The sequence below is a fragment of the Arachis ipaensis genome, chromosome B05 (assembly GCF_000816755.2).
Source record: "Arachis ipaensis cultivar K30076 chromosome B05, Araip1.1, whole genome shotgun sequence".
Classification (NCBI taxonomy): domain Eukaryota; kingdom Viridiplantae; phylum Streptophyta; class Magnoliopsida; order Fabales; family Fabaceae; genus Arachis; species Arachis ipaensis.
Genome location: NC_029789.2, coordinates 82,494,921 through 82,510,377, shown reverse-complemented (window position 1 = coordinate 82,510,377; position 15,457 = coordinate 82,494,921).

The window sequence follows — 15,457 nt, the reverse complement described above, 5'->3', positions numbered from 1 at the left end:
TATTTATGGAATACGTGTTCATAGGACTCACAATTAAACCAAGCCTATAACTAAAAAGGAGACTTTAATAATCAATAAAGAAGTTAATTAATTAATGAATATGAGTCACATGATACTAAATGATTCTACTGTTCATTATTTGTATTACCTGTGCAATGATTCTTGGAGCTGACGAACCTTCTTCTCTGTGTCTTCTAATTTGTGAATCTTTTCTTCACTCGAAGCTTGGATTTCATTATATTTTTTCAAATTAATCAGCTTTCTATTTTTCCATCTCAAGGGAAGTCTGTTCAAAGATAAAGGCACATGCAACATAACTTAGTTGTGATAATAATTAGGCACCTATGTACATGAACTTACGTATATCACTATGAGCATAAGATGATACCAAATTAGCCTATAACAGTAGTAAAATATTTGAAATGTTGGACATAGTTACTTTGAGCCTCTCAACTTTTACTGTTAGTGCATCAATCTTTGTAGTGTCTTCAACAATAACCTCCTTTTCTTGGATAACCGGAGTTGCTTCAATGGTAACCTTCTTTACATTCTCTCGCTCCTTGACAAGCAGAGCATTGGTTTCATTAAGTTTACCCTGCATCTCCTGTAATGAATTCTGTTGTTTCGATATCTCTTGTGCTTTGGACTCTTCGAGGTTGGTTTGCAGAATTTAACATAGTTTACTTCAGGAGTTACAGTATGCATGATTATGTAAAGATATTAAAATAACAAAGTCCACCAACTTATATCTAACTGCAAAATAGACAACACTCTCACCCACAAACTTTTTCCTTGGAGATGCCAGGTGAGTTCTTCCACCTTTTCTTCAAGTTTGTCCTTTGCTTCTTGAAGTGCACCAATTTTCCTTGTAGCCTAATCATGCAAATCAAAAGATATGTCAACCTAGGGTAGGGAAAAAAAAGATAAGAAGCTTAACTATTTCACTTTTAGCCATTCAAAAAACCACCAATAGGAGGAACTAAAAGATCAGGGAGCACAAAAATGATGCTTGACATTCTGATGATGCCCATATGGATTTGATATTCCCTTCTATTGTTCACTACATGCTTTAGAGAAACTTACCATCTTCAGTTTCCTGAGTTCTCTCCTGGCCATCTTCCCCCTCCATCTACATTGTGCGACTATTGCTCCTACCTTAAGCCTCTTGTAGTATTTAGAAGCTCTGTGGAACTTATACTGAGCCTGCCATATTTGGACATAGATTTTAAAAACTGATCGTGCTTGTGGCCGGTCCTAATTGATATTATAATAGTTCAACTCAAATCATACATGAATATATACATGTAATTTTTTAGTTGACCCGGTCCTTATTATTTTATTTTAGTTCACCCAAAAATTGCAGACTAAACACAACATTTGAATAAGGAAGAACTAACAAAACAGAGAGTCTCCCTTTTCACATTTCGATAAGAATGAAACACTAAACTAAATAAAACCAAAAAGCTAGAGACTTTGAACAATTAAATCAAACTATTAATACCAATAAACAAAAATTAAACAAAATCAAAACCCTAACCGTGAATGCTTAAAGTATCAAAATTCTAACCATCAATACCATGGCGTTGCGAACACTGAATGTGGATGACAGTTGGCACAGACAGGTGGTGAGGAGGAAGGTTGAGAGAGGGAAACGGAGGTATGAAGAGTGAGGGAGAGGGAGACGGCAGCACAACGACTTCAGAGAGGGAGACGGCAACGTGACGGGTGTTGAGTCATGGAGGGACATGGAAGGAGTGCCGACACAAGGAGCACCGGTGGAGAGGTCTTGAGAGAGGTTGACCAACGAGTGTTATTGAGAGCGAGAGTGAGAGCGCCAGCGAAGAACGACCACTTTTCCTGAGTGAGAAGAATGGAGGAGGAGGAGAAGAGCACTGTAGCTGGGACTCGAGTGAAGAAAATGTGACAGAGAGGGAGCGTTGCAGTTGTGTGAATTAGGGTTAGGGGAATCGGGAATAAGGGTGCCTTCGAAGCGTGCCAAAAAATTACAAGAAAAAATTAAAATTTTTTTGGAACTTTTTGGCCATGCTTTTGAAGCGTGCCAAAAAAGTTACAAGAAACGGTCACGCTTTTAAAACGCCACCATAACAAAATCCTGTCACCACACTTTAAAAGCTTGCCTATTTCCTTCTATGGCTATGCTTTTTAAGCGTGGCCACATCTCGAATCAATTGCCACCCTCATAAAAGCGTGGCCGTAGACCCCTTTCACAGAGCTTTTTAACCGTAGCAAGAAAAAAAGTGGCCAAATCTCTAATCTATCGCCACCCTCATAAAACTGTGGCCACTGACCACTTTTAGCCATGCTTTTAAAGCATGGCAAGAAAAAAGCATGGCCATAGGCCTTTTTTCTTGTAGTGTATTAAATTATTCTTTTATTATCTTTGCTATTTTAACTTTTTTTCTTTATTTTTTTATCTTTATGTATAATTTTATTTTATTTTACTTTAATTTTATTTATCTAATAATAAAATATATTCATATTAACTTTGTCATATAATAATCTATTTTTTTTACTATTAGCATCATTATTTTTGTTTTCTTGAATCATTCTTTAATTTTTTTTTAGGGATAAGTACTGTTGTGGTCTCTAAGGTTTAGGGTCAAAATCAAATTCGTCCCCAACATTATTTTGGATTTAAAATTATCCCCAATAATTCATTTGGTATTAAAATCATCTTTTTGACTTTTACATACAAAAATACCCTCCATCACCACCACCTTTACCACCACCACCACCTCCCTTACTCCCACCAAATACCAATAATAAGATTCAAGAACATAATATTCAACATCAACAATAACACATTATTCAAATTCAGAAACAACAACATCAAGTTCAACAACAAAATCAACACAGAAGACCGATCAGAATCAGAAGCACAAAAACAATGAAATCAGAAAAATAATAAATCAAAATTAGAATAAGGAGAAGAAGCAGAAGCAGAAGTAGAATCGGTGAGGTGTAGTGGCGAAGACATTAAGTGGCGGCGAGGGCAGTTGCAGCAGCGGCAGTGGCGGATCGCGACGGTGACGAGGCACCCCTCTTCTTCGCGAGCTCCTCGATAGTGGCAAGAAATGGCGGCAAGGCTCGCGTCTCCTCTCTCCCTCGCGAGGTCTCTCTCCCTCTGGTTCTGATTCTTGATAGTGACGGCGGCTCCAAGCTTCGCCGGCATTGTCCCCACTTCTCCCTCTTCTTCTTTCCCCTCATCTTTCCTTCCTCCTATTCCTTTCCCATCTTCTTCCCCCCTCAAATTCTTTCCTTTTTTTTTTAATTTTATAATTTTTTAATTAGTGATAATTTAGTAATAAAAATAAAAAATTTATTAAAAATGACGATTTTAATACCAAATGAAACGTTAGGGATGATTTTAAATCTAAAATAACGTTTGGGACAAATTTGATTTTGACCCTAAACCTTAGGGAACAAAATAGTACTTATCCATTTTTTTATGAGTTGACAATTAAAAATAAAAGAAAAGCAAAAAGAGGAAAAAATAAAAAAAGGAAAATACGANTATCTCATTATACCATGTATTTTGATGAAGAGTTTTATTTTTTAAAAAAAGGTGTGACATTATATATATTTTTTGGATATAAAGAGTCTATGAAGTTGGAATGAGTAACAAAATTCATTATATATGTCTTATAACATACAAACTTTCAGAATTTTTAGCACAATATAATTGACAAACTTTTAGTTTCAAAACAAACTTCTATGGTACTTTTTATATTTTATTTGATTCATTTTTATAATTTTTCTTTGATTTAACAATTATTTATGATCAATAATAATTCATCACCAATTTGTTTTATATGTAAAGAGAAAATTTGTCAATTATAAAGTATAGAAGACTCAACCAAAAAGTTTAAAAAATGTTGGTTAATTACAAAATAAAAAAAATTATAGATTGTACTTTAATTATGTCATAAATATAATTTGGAACTATTTAAAATTAATTTTTTTTTACCATTAATGTGTGATAAACTACTATTTTATGGTTTATCTTGTGCTCAATTGAATAGATTTTATCAACTCTTTACCCACTTATTCATACTATTTGCATGGTTTTACATTTGCCTTCCTAATTATGTGCTTTGATTGAAAACATGCTTCTTTGGCCTTAAGTTCCCTATGTTTAATCCTCTCTTATTACCATTAGATGCCTTGATATGTGTGTTAAGTGATTTCAGAGATTACAGGGCAGAAATGGCTCAGAAGATGGAAAGGAAGCATGCGAAAGTGGAAGGAATACAAGAAGTTGGAGAAATTGCTAAGCTGTCCAGTCTGACCTCTTCGCACTCAAACGGCTATAACTTTAGCTACAGAGGTCCAAATGATGCGGTTCTAGTTGCGTTGGAAAGCTAACGTCCGGGGCTTCGATTTGATATATAATATGCCATAGTTTCCCTGAAGCTAGACGACGCGAATGCGTGCTCCATGCAGCCGCGTTGCAGTGACGAAAATCAGCGTGTTTGAATTCGCAACCAGCGAATTCTGGGGCTGTTTCTGACCCAGTTTGTGTCCCAGAAAATAAGGGTATTAGGATTTAGTTTTTAGAGAGAGAGGTTCTCTCCTCTCTCTTAGGATTAGGATTTAGGATTTCTCTTAGTTTTAGGAGTGACTCTCAATCCCTGGTTCAATGTTCTTTTTATTATTTTCCGAATTTTATTTATGAATTCTTCTATGTTACAGATTACTCTTTGAATTAATGTTATTTGAGGTATTTCAGTTTATTATTGCTTTCTTTTATTTACATTTATTGTTATTCCCATCTGAAGACATTTTTATTCCAGTAGATTTACTTTTCTCCTTTTTGGTCTTGGTTAAGAAATCAGTAACTCAGGAGTTATCAAACTCAAACATGATTGATAATTGTTATCTTTGTTAATTAAATTGAGCTTCAATAATCCTAATATTTTCTTAGGAAATAAATAGGATCCGAAGATCAAACCAATTAATCCCTTGACCTTCCTTTGCCTTAGTAAAGGTTAACAAAGTGGAATTAAGATTCAATTTTCATCATCATTGATAAGGATAGCTAGGATAGGACCTCTAATTTCTAATACCTTGCCAAGAGTTTATTTTATTATTACTATTTTATTTTATTCTTTTTGTTCAACATACTACTTCTTTACTTTCAAAACCCCCAATTTACAAACTCATAACCAATAATAAGAACATACCTCCCTGCAATTCCTTGAGAAGATGACCCGAGGTTTAAATACTCAGTTATCAATTTTAAAGGGGTTTGTTACTTGTGACAACCAAAACGTTTGTATGAAAGGACTTTTGAAGATTTAGAAACTATACTTGCAACGAGGATTTATCCGCAAATTTCTAGACCACGCAAAAGTTCTCTCATCAAAATGGCGCCGTTGCCGGGGAATTGCAAACGTGTGCCTTATTATTGGTTATTGTAAATATTTTTACTTTTTGCTTATTTATTTGTTTTTATTTTTTTCTTTTTCATAAATTAAGAGATTTTTGGTTTTTATTTAGTTATTAAATTTTTTTTCAAAAATTTTTTTTCTTGGTGTTCATCTTGATCTTCAAGTTGTCCTTCGTGTTCATCTTGACCTTTAAGTTGTTCTTAGTTGTTTTCTTCGTTTTGATCTAAAAATTTTAAGTTTGGTGTCATTTTATTATTTTTCTCTTTCCTCATTAAATTCAAAAATTCAAATTCCAAATTTAAAATTTTAGATTTAAAATTAAAAAAAATCAAACCTTTTCAAAAATTTAAATCTTTTTCAAATTTTTATCTTATACTGTTGACTTTTTCAAAATTCAAATTTCAAAATTTAAAAATTCAAATTTAAAAATTTTTCAAATTTAAAATTTCAAAAAATTTAAAGTTCAAAATTTCAAATTTTCAAATTTTAAAATTTAAAATTCAAATTTCAAAATTTAATTTCAAATTTTAAATAACCTTTTAATTTAAATTTGTTTTTATTTTCGTTTTTTGATTTTTATTAACTAACTATGAGTTCTCACCCCTCTCGCTTTGAGTTTGGTTCTAATAATGTTGAAAGAAATGGAAGCTATAGCAGGAACATGCATCAAGGTCAGAACAGTCAAGGATGGATGGAGCCAAGAGGATCTGATCAACCCTTTAGGCAAGAACACCTTCCAAGACCTCATGGGCAAAGACCATTCTACAATGCATACCAAGCTGATAGATATGGTAGACCTCCTGGTAGTTACCAACAAGCCCCACCCTGTGCTTATAGACCATCCTCTCAACATAGCTTCAAACCACCACACTCACAAGCCCCTTTACACCATTTACCTCCATATGACCCTAACCCACATCCACCATGCCAACCACCCTATGAACCAAATGAACCATACATAGATCCACCCCAACCTCCATTGGATAACAATACACTCATCTCTAACATCATTGGTCTCACCTCTACACTCCAAAATCTTATATCCCGCATGAACCAACTGATGACAAGTCATCTTAGCCTAGTTTTACTAGTCTTTTTCTTTGTTTTTATTAGGTTTTATGCACTTTCTTGTGTTGTAAGTTAGCAATTTGGAGTGGAATTGCATGGTCTCTTTGAATCAATCAACCACCCTTTAATTGATACAAAATCATGAAGTTTAAACTAAAATTAATTGGTTTTAAATGAATTATAAGATTTGTGAATTTTGTGATACTTTGATTGGTTGTTTTGATTACTTGTAGGTGAAGAAAAGAAAAAAATAAGAAAAGCGTAGCCTAAGGAGCATGATCTAAGCAAAGAAAGAAAGCGTGGCACAAGGAAGAGAAGCGTGGCTCAAAGAAGGAGAAGCGTGGATGCATTCAAGAAACAAGGGTATAAAGCTCTTGCCAAGAGCTTTAAAGCTCTTGTGGAGAGCTTTCCTTCAAAGAATCAGAAGCCAAACTCTTGCCAAGAGCTTTGAAGCTCTTGCCAAGAGCTTTATCAAGAGCACATGGAAGAAGGAAGCAAGAGCCAAGCTCTTGCCAAGAGCTTAAAAGCTCTTACTGAGAGCTTTTTCGGGCATGCCTTGAAGAAAATCAAGAAAGAAAAGCTCACTAATGCACTCACCAAGACTTGAATCCATGACCAAAGGGAGAGAGTGAAGCGCTACTTTACAAGAAAAATAAGCCAAAATTGGCTTGTTTTCACTCCATGGGATTCGAACCGTGTTCGTCAAAGAAGCAAGGCCTTGCGCGCCACTCATTTGCTAAGGAAAATGGCCAGCAACTTCCTTCACCAAGGATTGAACCGGGCACCTCAAGGAAGCAAGACTTTGGGCGCTCCTCTTGTGCCAAGGAAATTAGCTCCACAAGTGCTCCACCCAAGACTTGAACCAAGGACCTCAAGGAGAAGTAAAGCTCTTGCCAAGAGCTTTCAAGCACTTGCAAAGAGCTTTGTTCTCTTGTCACAAGGGAAGGACCGTGCACACTAAAACAAGGAAGGGAAGCAAAGCTCTTGGCCAAAGCTCTTGCCAAGAGCCGAACCTTCCCCTGGGAGGTGCACCATGGGCCAAAAATTCATCAAAAATTCAAATTAATTCATTTCTTCACCAAATTTTAGAGCCCACCCAAATTCTTAGATCCAATTTAGGAAGTGTATAAATAGGTGTTAGTTTGATTTAGGAAAGACCTTTTTACTTACTTTGAAATTTTCTTTTGCTTCTTTGAATTTCCATTTTTGTAATTTTGAGAACTTTTTACTTTGAACTTGGATCTTGGAGAATTAGGAAGGAGAATTGATCTCTCTTCTTCTTTATTCTTGCTTGAGCACCCTTTACTTTTCATCTTGGATCTTGGGTGGAGAATTGAAGAACTTCTATTTCAATCTCACCTTGAGATCTCTTGTTTACTTTTACTGCATAATTCAATTTCTGTTTACTGTTTCATTCTTCTACTCCTTCTGTAATTTACTTTTCCATTTTCATTTTGCAATTATTCTTGTTGGATCAAGGAAGGATTTGAGATCTAGACCTATTTTCTAGTCTCTTCCACTTTTGAGATCTTCAACATCCTTTTAATTGCTGCAAATTAAGCATCACTTTCTGTTTTAATTTCTCAAGCATTTCTACTTTTCTGTTTAGATCTACTTTACTTCAATTCACCTTCTACTCTTCTGTTTTGTTGCAATTTACTTCTTCTTGTTTAAATTCTGCAATCCCAACTCCCAATCCCTTTTACAATTCAAGCAATTTACATTTCTTGCACTTTAAGATTCAGTCATTTACATTTCTTGCAATCTAAGTTTCTGCAATTTAATTTACTTGTTCTTTAAGATTCAGCACTTTTACTTTCTATTCTCTTTAGTTTACTGCAATTCTTCCCTCTCTCTTTACAATTCATGCAATTTAGTTTCTGCCAAATACAAACCACTCAACCAATACTTGATTCGCTTGACTAAATCAACCACTAAACTAAAATTGCTCAATCCTTCAATCCCTGTGGGATCAACCTCACTCATGTGAGTTATTATTACTTGATGTGACCCAGTACACTTGCCGGTGAGTTTTGTGTTGGATCATTTTCCACACATCATCAACCCTCTACCTCCAATATTCAACCCTCAAGCTCTAGTGCACTTCCTCTTCAACCATAGAATGATCTCTCCATCCCATCACCACCATCCATGGAAGAGCACCCACATCCATCAATCCAAGAGCAACATGATCCCAATGATGCTATTAACATGGAACAAGAGAGAAGAGATCATCTTCGCGAATCCATACTTCATAAGGAGCTAGAGGAGGCACTAAAGGTAAAGGTAGAAGAGACCTTTGTAGATGAAGGAGTAGTTGAAAGAAGTTATTATGGAAAGAAAATCATCGAGGATGAGTACGATTTTATACTTAAACAACTGGACAAAGCAACAATTATTAAAAAGGAAGAAGTGGTTGCAGACTTAAGAGATGCTGTACCTCCATTGAAAAGTCCAGTCATAGAACCCCCTTCTAAGGAGTCTGAAATTGATGTTGAGGAGAGTGTACAACCTCCAAGGCATATCATGGTTGAAGAATTTGAAGAAGATGATCAAGAGATGAATTCAATCATTGATGAATTCTTATCTACATTTGAATCCTCTTCTGTTGGACTAGACATGGAGATTAAAGAAGAAGAAGCACAACCTCCCATGCCCTTGGTAAACAATGAAGAAGAGATTGACTTGGAAGAAAGCTACCAAGAGGAAGAGGTCGATATTGAAGAAGCTTGCAAGGAGGTGGTAGTTGTCAAAAAAGAACACAAAGGAGCGGAGCTTGCAAGTTCACTAGAAACCCCTCCCCATAAGTTACCATCAACCTTCACAACATTCAAGTGGGTAAAATTCATATCCCTTAGCTTTCTAATTCCACTTGAATATGGGCTACTGGAGACGGATGGTCAACTTAGAGCTTTTTGTGGCATTAAGAGTAAGAGGAAGATGGTCAGTACAAGTTGCAAGCAAGGTTCAACATGGTTGTGTGCTCAAAGTTTAAAGGTTGGTGTAAAGCTCAACTGAATGGGTCTAGGAAGTTGTTTGGCTACTTTAGTGAGAATTCATATTGCTTGCTACCCGGATGGAATCATGACGATCAACACAAAGACACCTAAAAGCAAAGTTTGGGATCCTGGAGTCTGTTCTGACATTCGGAACACTGGAAGCCTGAGAACCTGTTTAAAACTGCTCAAGGGCTTTACATGCCTAGTTTGGGACCCCGGAGGTTACTGGAGATACAAACATTGGTGGAGATTCCTGGATGAGTTCAAGCACAAGCCACCATAACAGGGAGCTCACCAAATGTCCAACTTAAGGACTTTAACTAAAAGTGCTAGGTGGGAGACAACCCACCATGGTATGATCGTTCTTTTTTTATTTTTATTTAGTTTTATTTGTTTTCGAGTTTTATTTTATTTTATTGTATTGAACCTGGATTTTTGCATAACATTCATATTAGCATTGCATTCTGCATACTGCATTAAAAAAAAAAGAGAAGCACGCACGCGACGCGGCAGCATCGCTGACGCGTTCGCATCATGTGGGAAAAATGCCTCCCACGCGACCGCGTCACGCACGCGGCCGCGTGACCTGGAAATCGACGTAAAAAAGGGTGCACGACCGAAAGTTGTGCGAGAGTGGTGCTGGACTGGTGCTGATCGCACACGCCTTACCACGCGGACGCATGGATCACGCGTCCGCGTCATATCCCCATGATGGCCACTCACGCGATCGCGTCGACCACGCGACCGCGTTACCCTGGATTTTGGCAATACCAAGTTTCGAATAGAGAGTTGTGCGACCGCGAGGTTGCACTAGAGCCAATCACACAAATCAGGTCACGCGATCGCGTGACCCACGCGTCCGCGTCACCTGACCTTATCGCGCAGCACGCGACCACGTCGCCCACGCGTCCGTGTCACATGCGGCGCACAGAATATCCAAATCAGACAAAATATCTTATCTTTTCTTCTCCAAATCCTTATTTTTCTTATCTTTTCTAATCCTTATTTCTTCTATCTTTTATTCTTTCCTCTTTATTTCTTACTTTATTTCTTTCACTTCTCATTCCTTTTCACCTTCATTCTATTTTATTTAATTTATTTTCATACTTTCATTTATTGTATTTTATTTTTGTGCATATTTTTATTTTCTTTTCTAAATTTATTATTTTTCCTTTGGTGTTAAAATTTTTTTATTTAACTGTTGCATCTTCTCTTGAATTATTTTGGGTGCTTAGTGACTTGTGTTCTTCTGGTTAGGTAATATTATTTTAATCAATGCCAATCTTTTATACCTGTATTACTTTTGCATTGACTTGAATTTATATTATCTCTCCTTACCCACACTCTCTTCCCTATTGTTCTCACTTGCATGTTGTAGCTACCATATAATTGAGACCCTCATTATTTGGCATTAACCCACCCATACTTCATTTATTTTCTTATCTCTATTTCTGGGTTACTTTTCTTCCCTTTTTCTTTCAGGATGGCCACCCGAAAGGGAACCAGAAGACGTTTACACGGGGAAACAAGACAAGTCCATCTGCACAATCTTTAGAGAAAAGTGCCAGTTGGAACAACCCGTCCACCTGCACATCTCAGCATGCACCGAGGACGGTGCAATCTTTAAGTGTGGGGAGGTCGATACCGATCTCCATGGGTTAGCTATTTTCCTCTTTTCAACACCATTATTTTATTTTCCTTGTTAGTTGTTGCATTTACATGTTTGATTGTATATCTGTTTGATTTTGTGCATATTTTACAACTTGGTTGAAGTAATATTTTCTTTTTCAAGAAACCTTTTAGAGCATTTCACTAATTTGAATAAAATTTAATGTTACACTTGTTTGAAGAAATATTATACTGTAACATGGTTTAGAGCTCGAACAAACAAAACCTGTGAGATTTTTGAGCCTATTTGAATTGGTTGCATTTTACCAACCAATATTTTTTGTGTGTGTTTTTCTCTCTAAAATTGTGATCTTTGTCTTGCTTAATTCTATATTTCCATTATTTGATGTATGCATACACTTACATGATTGAGGCCTTCGTTTCACTGAGCTTACATACCCATATGGGCCTTACCCTTTCATTATTCTTTGCAAACCAATGTTGAGCCTATTATACCCCTTTGTTCTTTACTTTAGCACATCATTAACTCTAAGCGAAAAACAATAATATCCTTAATTTGAATCCTTGGTTAGCTTAGACTAGTGAGAGTGCTCATAATTAAGTATGGGGAAAGTTGAATTTGGAAATATTTGGTTTAAGGATTGAGTATGTTAGAATTTTCTGAAAATGTGAAAAAAAAAATGTTTAGGACATGATTCATGCATCCAATAATTTAATCATATGCATTGAGAAAAATAAAAGAATATATATATATATATATATAAAAGAAAAAAAAAAGAGCAAATAAGTAAAAGGGGACAAAATGCCCCAAAGTAAATGGTAAAAGCAATGCATATGTACTGTACTTGAAATTAGAATGCATGAACATGTGGAAAAACATAGTTAATGGACAGTTAGATTTTGTATTATGATTACATGGATTGTCTAAGTTAGGTGGAAAGTTTAAGTTAATTAAGGATTCAGATTTTAGTCCACTTGGCCAAAATACAATCCTACCTTGACCCTGACCCCATTACAACCTTTAAAAGACCTCTTGATATATGTATCTGTGCATTAAATTTTTGTTGATTGTTAGATGAAGAGCAAGCCTTAGAAAGCAAGGATAGTAGAGAATTGAGAGAATCGAACCTAAAACACGAGTGATTAGAGTGTATACACTACCAATGAGGGTTCGATGCTCAATTCCTTGTTCCCTGCTTTCATGAGCTATTTTCTTCTTGCAAGTCTATTTGTACTTCATTTTTATGATTTGAATTAGTGAAATCCAGTTCATATATATTCTTGAAGGATTTGTTTACTTTTAACTAAGTAGGTAGAAACATTTTTGCATGTAGTTGCATTCATATAGATAGGTTGCATTTCATATTAATTTACCATTCCTCTTCATCTTTATAGCTTCTCTTGAGCTTAGCATCTATAACTTTAGCTATAGAGGTCCAAATGATGCAGTTTCAGTTGCGTTGGAAAGCTAACGTTCGGGGCTTCGATTTGATATATAATATGCCATAGTTTCCTTGACGCTAGGTGACGCGAACGCGTGCTCCATGCGGCTGCGTCACAGTGATGAAAAATCAGCATGTTTGAATTCGCAACTAACGAATTCTGGGCTGTTTCTGACCCAGTTTGCGGCCTAGAAAACACAGATTAGAGACTATAAAGTGGGGGAATACATCCATTCATGAAGAAGCTTTCATATTCACAATTTTAGGAGTAGATGTAGTTTTTAGAGAGAGAGGTTCTCTCCTCTCTCTTAGGATTAGGATTTAGGTATTCTCTTAGTTTTAGGAGTGACTCTCAATCCCTGGTTCAATGTTCTTTTTATTATTTTCCCAATTTTATTTATGAATTCTTCTATGTTACAGATTACTCTTTGAATTAATTTTATTTGAGGTATTTCAGTTTATTATTGCTTTCTTTTATTTACATTATTGTTATTCCCATCTGAAGACATTTTTATTCCAGTAAATTTACTTTTCTCCTTTTTGGTCTTGGTTAAGAAATCAGTAACTCAGGAGTTATCAAACTCAAACATGATTGATAATTCTTATCAGGAGCTTCAATAATCCCAATCTTTTCTTGGGAAATAAATAGGATCCGAAGATCAAACCAATTAATCCCTTGACCTTCCTTTGCCTTAGTAAAGGTTAACAAAGTGGAATTAAGATTCAATTTTCATCATCATTGATAAGGATAGCTAGGATAGGACCTCTAATTTCTAATACCTTGCCAAGAGTTTATTTTATTATTACTATTTTATTTTATTCTTTTTGTTCAACATACTGCTTCCTTACTTTCAAAACCCCTCAATTTACAAACTCATAACCAATAATAAGAACATACCTCCCTGCAATTCCTTGAGAAGACGACCCGAGGTTTAATTACTCGGTTATCAATTTTAAAGGGGTTTGTTACTTGTGACAACCAAAACGTTTGTATGAAAGGACTTTTGAAGGTTTAGAAACTATACTTGCAACGAGGATTTATCCGCAAATTTCTAAACCACGCAAAAGTTCTCTCATCAATGTGCCATCCTATTGTAACACCCTACCACACAGAGCTTTACGCCTAGGACATAAATCAGAGGTGGCGAGGCACTACGATCTCTAAAAGTAAACATGTATATATAATATAATTGAAGAAAATTGTAACTAGGAGCCTTGAAAGAGATGTTAATAAAAAATAAAATAGAAATTGCATCACATACGCATAGATGGATAAGCAAGATCAAAAGGAAGGTTTAAAACATATACATATGGACCAGAATTCCAAAATACAGAAAACAAGCTCCAAACTCGACTTGTAAAGCTAAGGCCGGCCAGAGTATACATACAAACATATATATAACCCAAAATACATCCCAAAAGACAATGCAAAAGCACTTGTTTCTCCAAGTCAACCTCTAAGAGGGATAACTTATAATATATACAAGGTTGAGAGTTCTATCTACATATATATACATAAACAAAATCAATACTAAGTCCCCAAATTAGTTCTTCGCTTCCGTGAGTCTCCAAGATGCTCAATGAGGTGCTTCTCGACCTGCATCTGAAAAACAACAACACATCCGGTTCTTAGCATGCTAAAGGTGCCCACGTACGTAAGATATAAGGTCCCAGGAAAGGTAGAGGTAATCCTAGAACTCTGACACTCAGATTTAAACTTAGAGTTATAAATTAAACCAAAAACAATGCAAACTATCTAAGGTACTTAGGTTCTAATTCAAATATAACTTAACACCTTAATCTCACTTTCCTCCAACTCTCCAAAACTCTGGTGGAACAACCCTCATCACTCCTCCACCAGACAAAGGATCTCTCAGTTGCATAGACATATAATACAGATAAGGAAAAACACAGATAGAATGCAGTTACAGCAGGTAGAATGGTGCGTGGCCAATAGTGAGTTAGGAATTTCTCTCAAAAATAGAATTTCTCCATTGCAAGTATAGTTCCAAACCTACCATCAACCAACATCAAAGTTTGAATTCAAAGATGTCACTATTCAAAACCAATTCAATTCCGGGAGTTTTCAATTCTCGGGTCGTCTCCCAAGGACACATGAGACCAATGTGTGTGCAATTTTGGTTGTGAAGCTCAAGGGGTTTTCAATGAAGAGATGAACATATAAAGAAATGAAAGAACATTCAAAATTGTAATAAATGTACTAATAAAAGAATTAAAGAACAAGCTATGTGATATAGACAAGTAAGGTATAAAATTGATTGATGTAAATGTGTGCGAATTTAAAGCATAAATGGAATTTTGGCTTGGAATGAGCTAAGGGTCCTTTCCTTGTTGAAACCACAACTATGACAATTAGAATGGATTAGTCTCACTTGGTCAACCCTCACATTGGAGAGTAAGTTAAATGAGCAAAGTGTTCTTAACCCACAAATCCTGACTTGCTTGCTAATTGCCTTAGCAACAAATTAGTGTTAGTGGGAACAAGAACAATTAACAATCCAAAATCATCACTAAATGTTGGACATTCTAACTCTAGGAACCCAATTACTCATTTTTCCCAGGCCAAGCGATAGAGAATTAGCCCATAATTAAAATTAACATTTTTCAAACACTTGGTGGGCAAAAACACAAAACATGGTAAAAATGAGAAAATGCTTGAAACTTATGAGCAACAATTAATCACAATCACTATAATAGCTCAAACAAGCATATAACAATCATCAATCATCAAAATCATCAACAAGAAATCAAAATTGTAAAAAGGTATATTTAATTGAACTATGACTTCAATTACAAGAAAGATTGTAGAAGATATAACTATAAAGAGTAGTAATAAAGAGATACTTACAATGAAAGCTGTAACATCCCTTCCAGTAAAATACCTTGC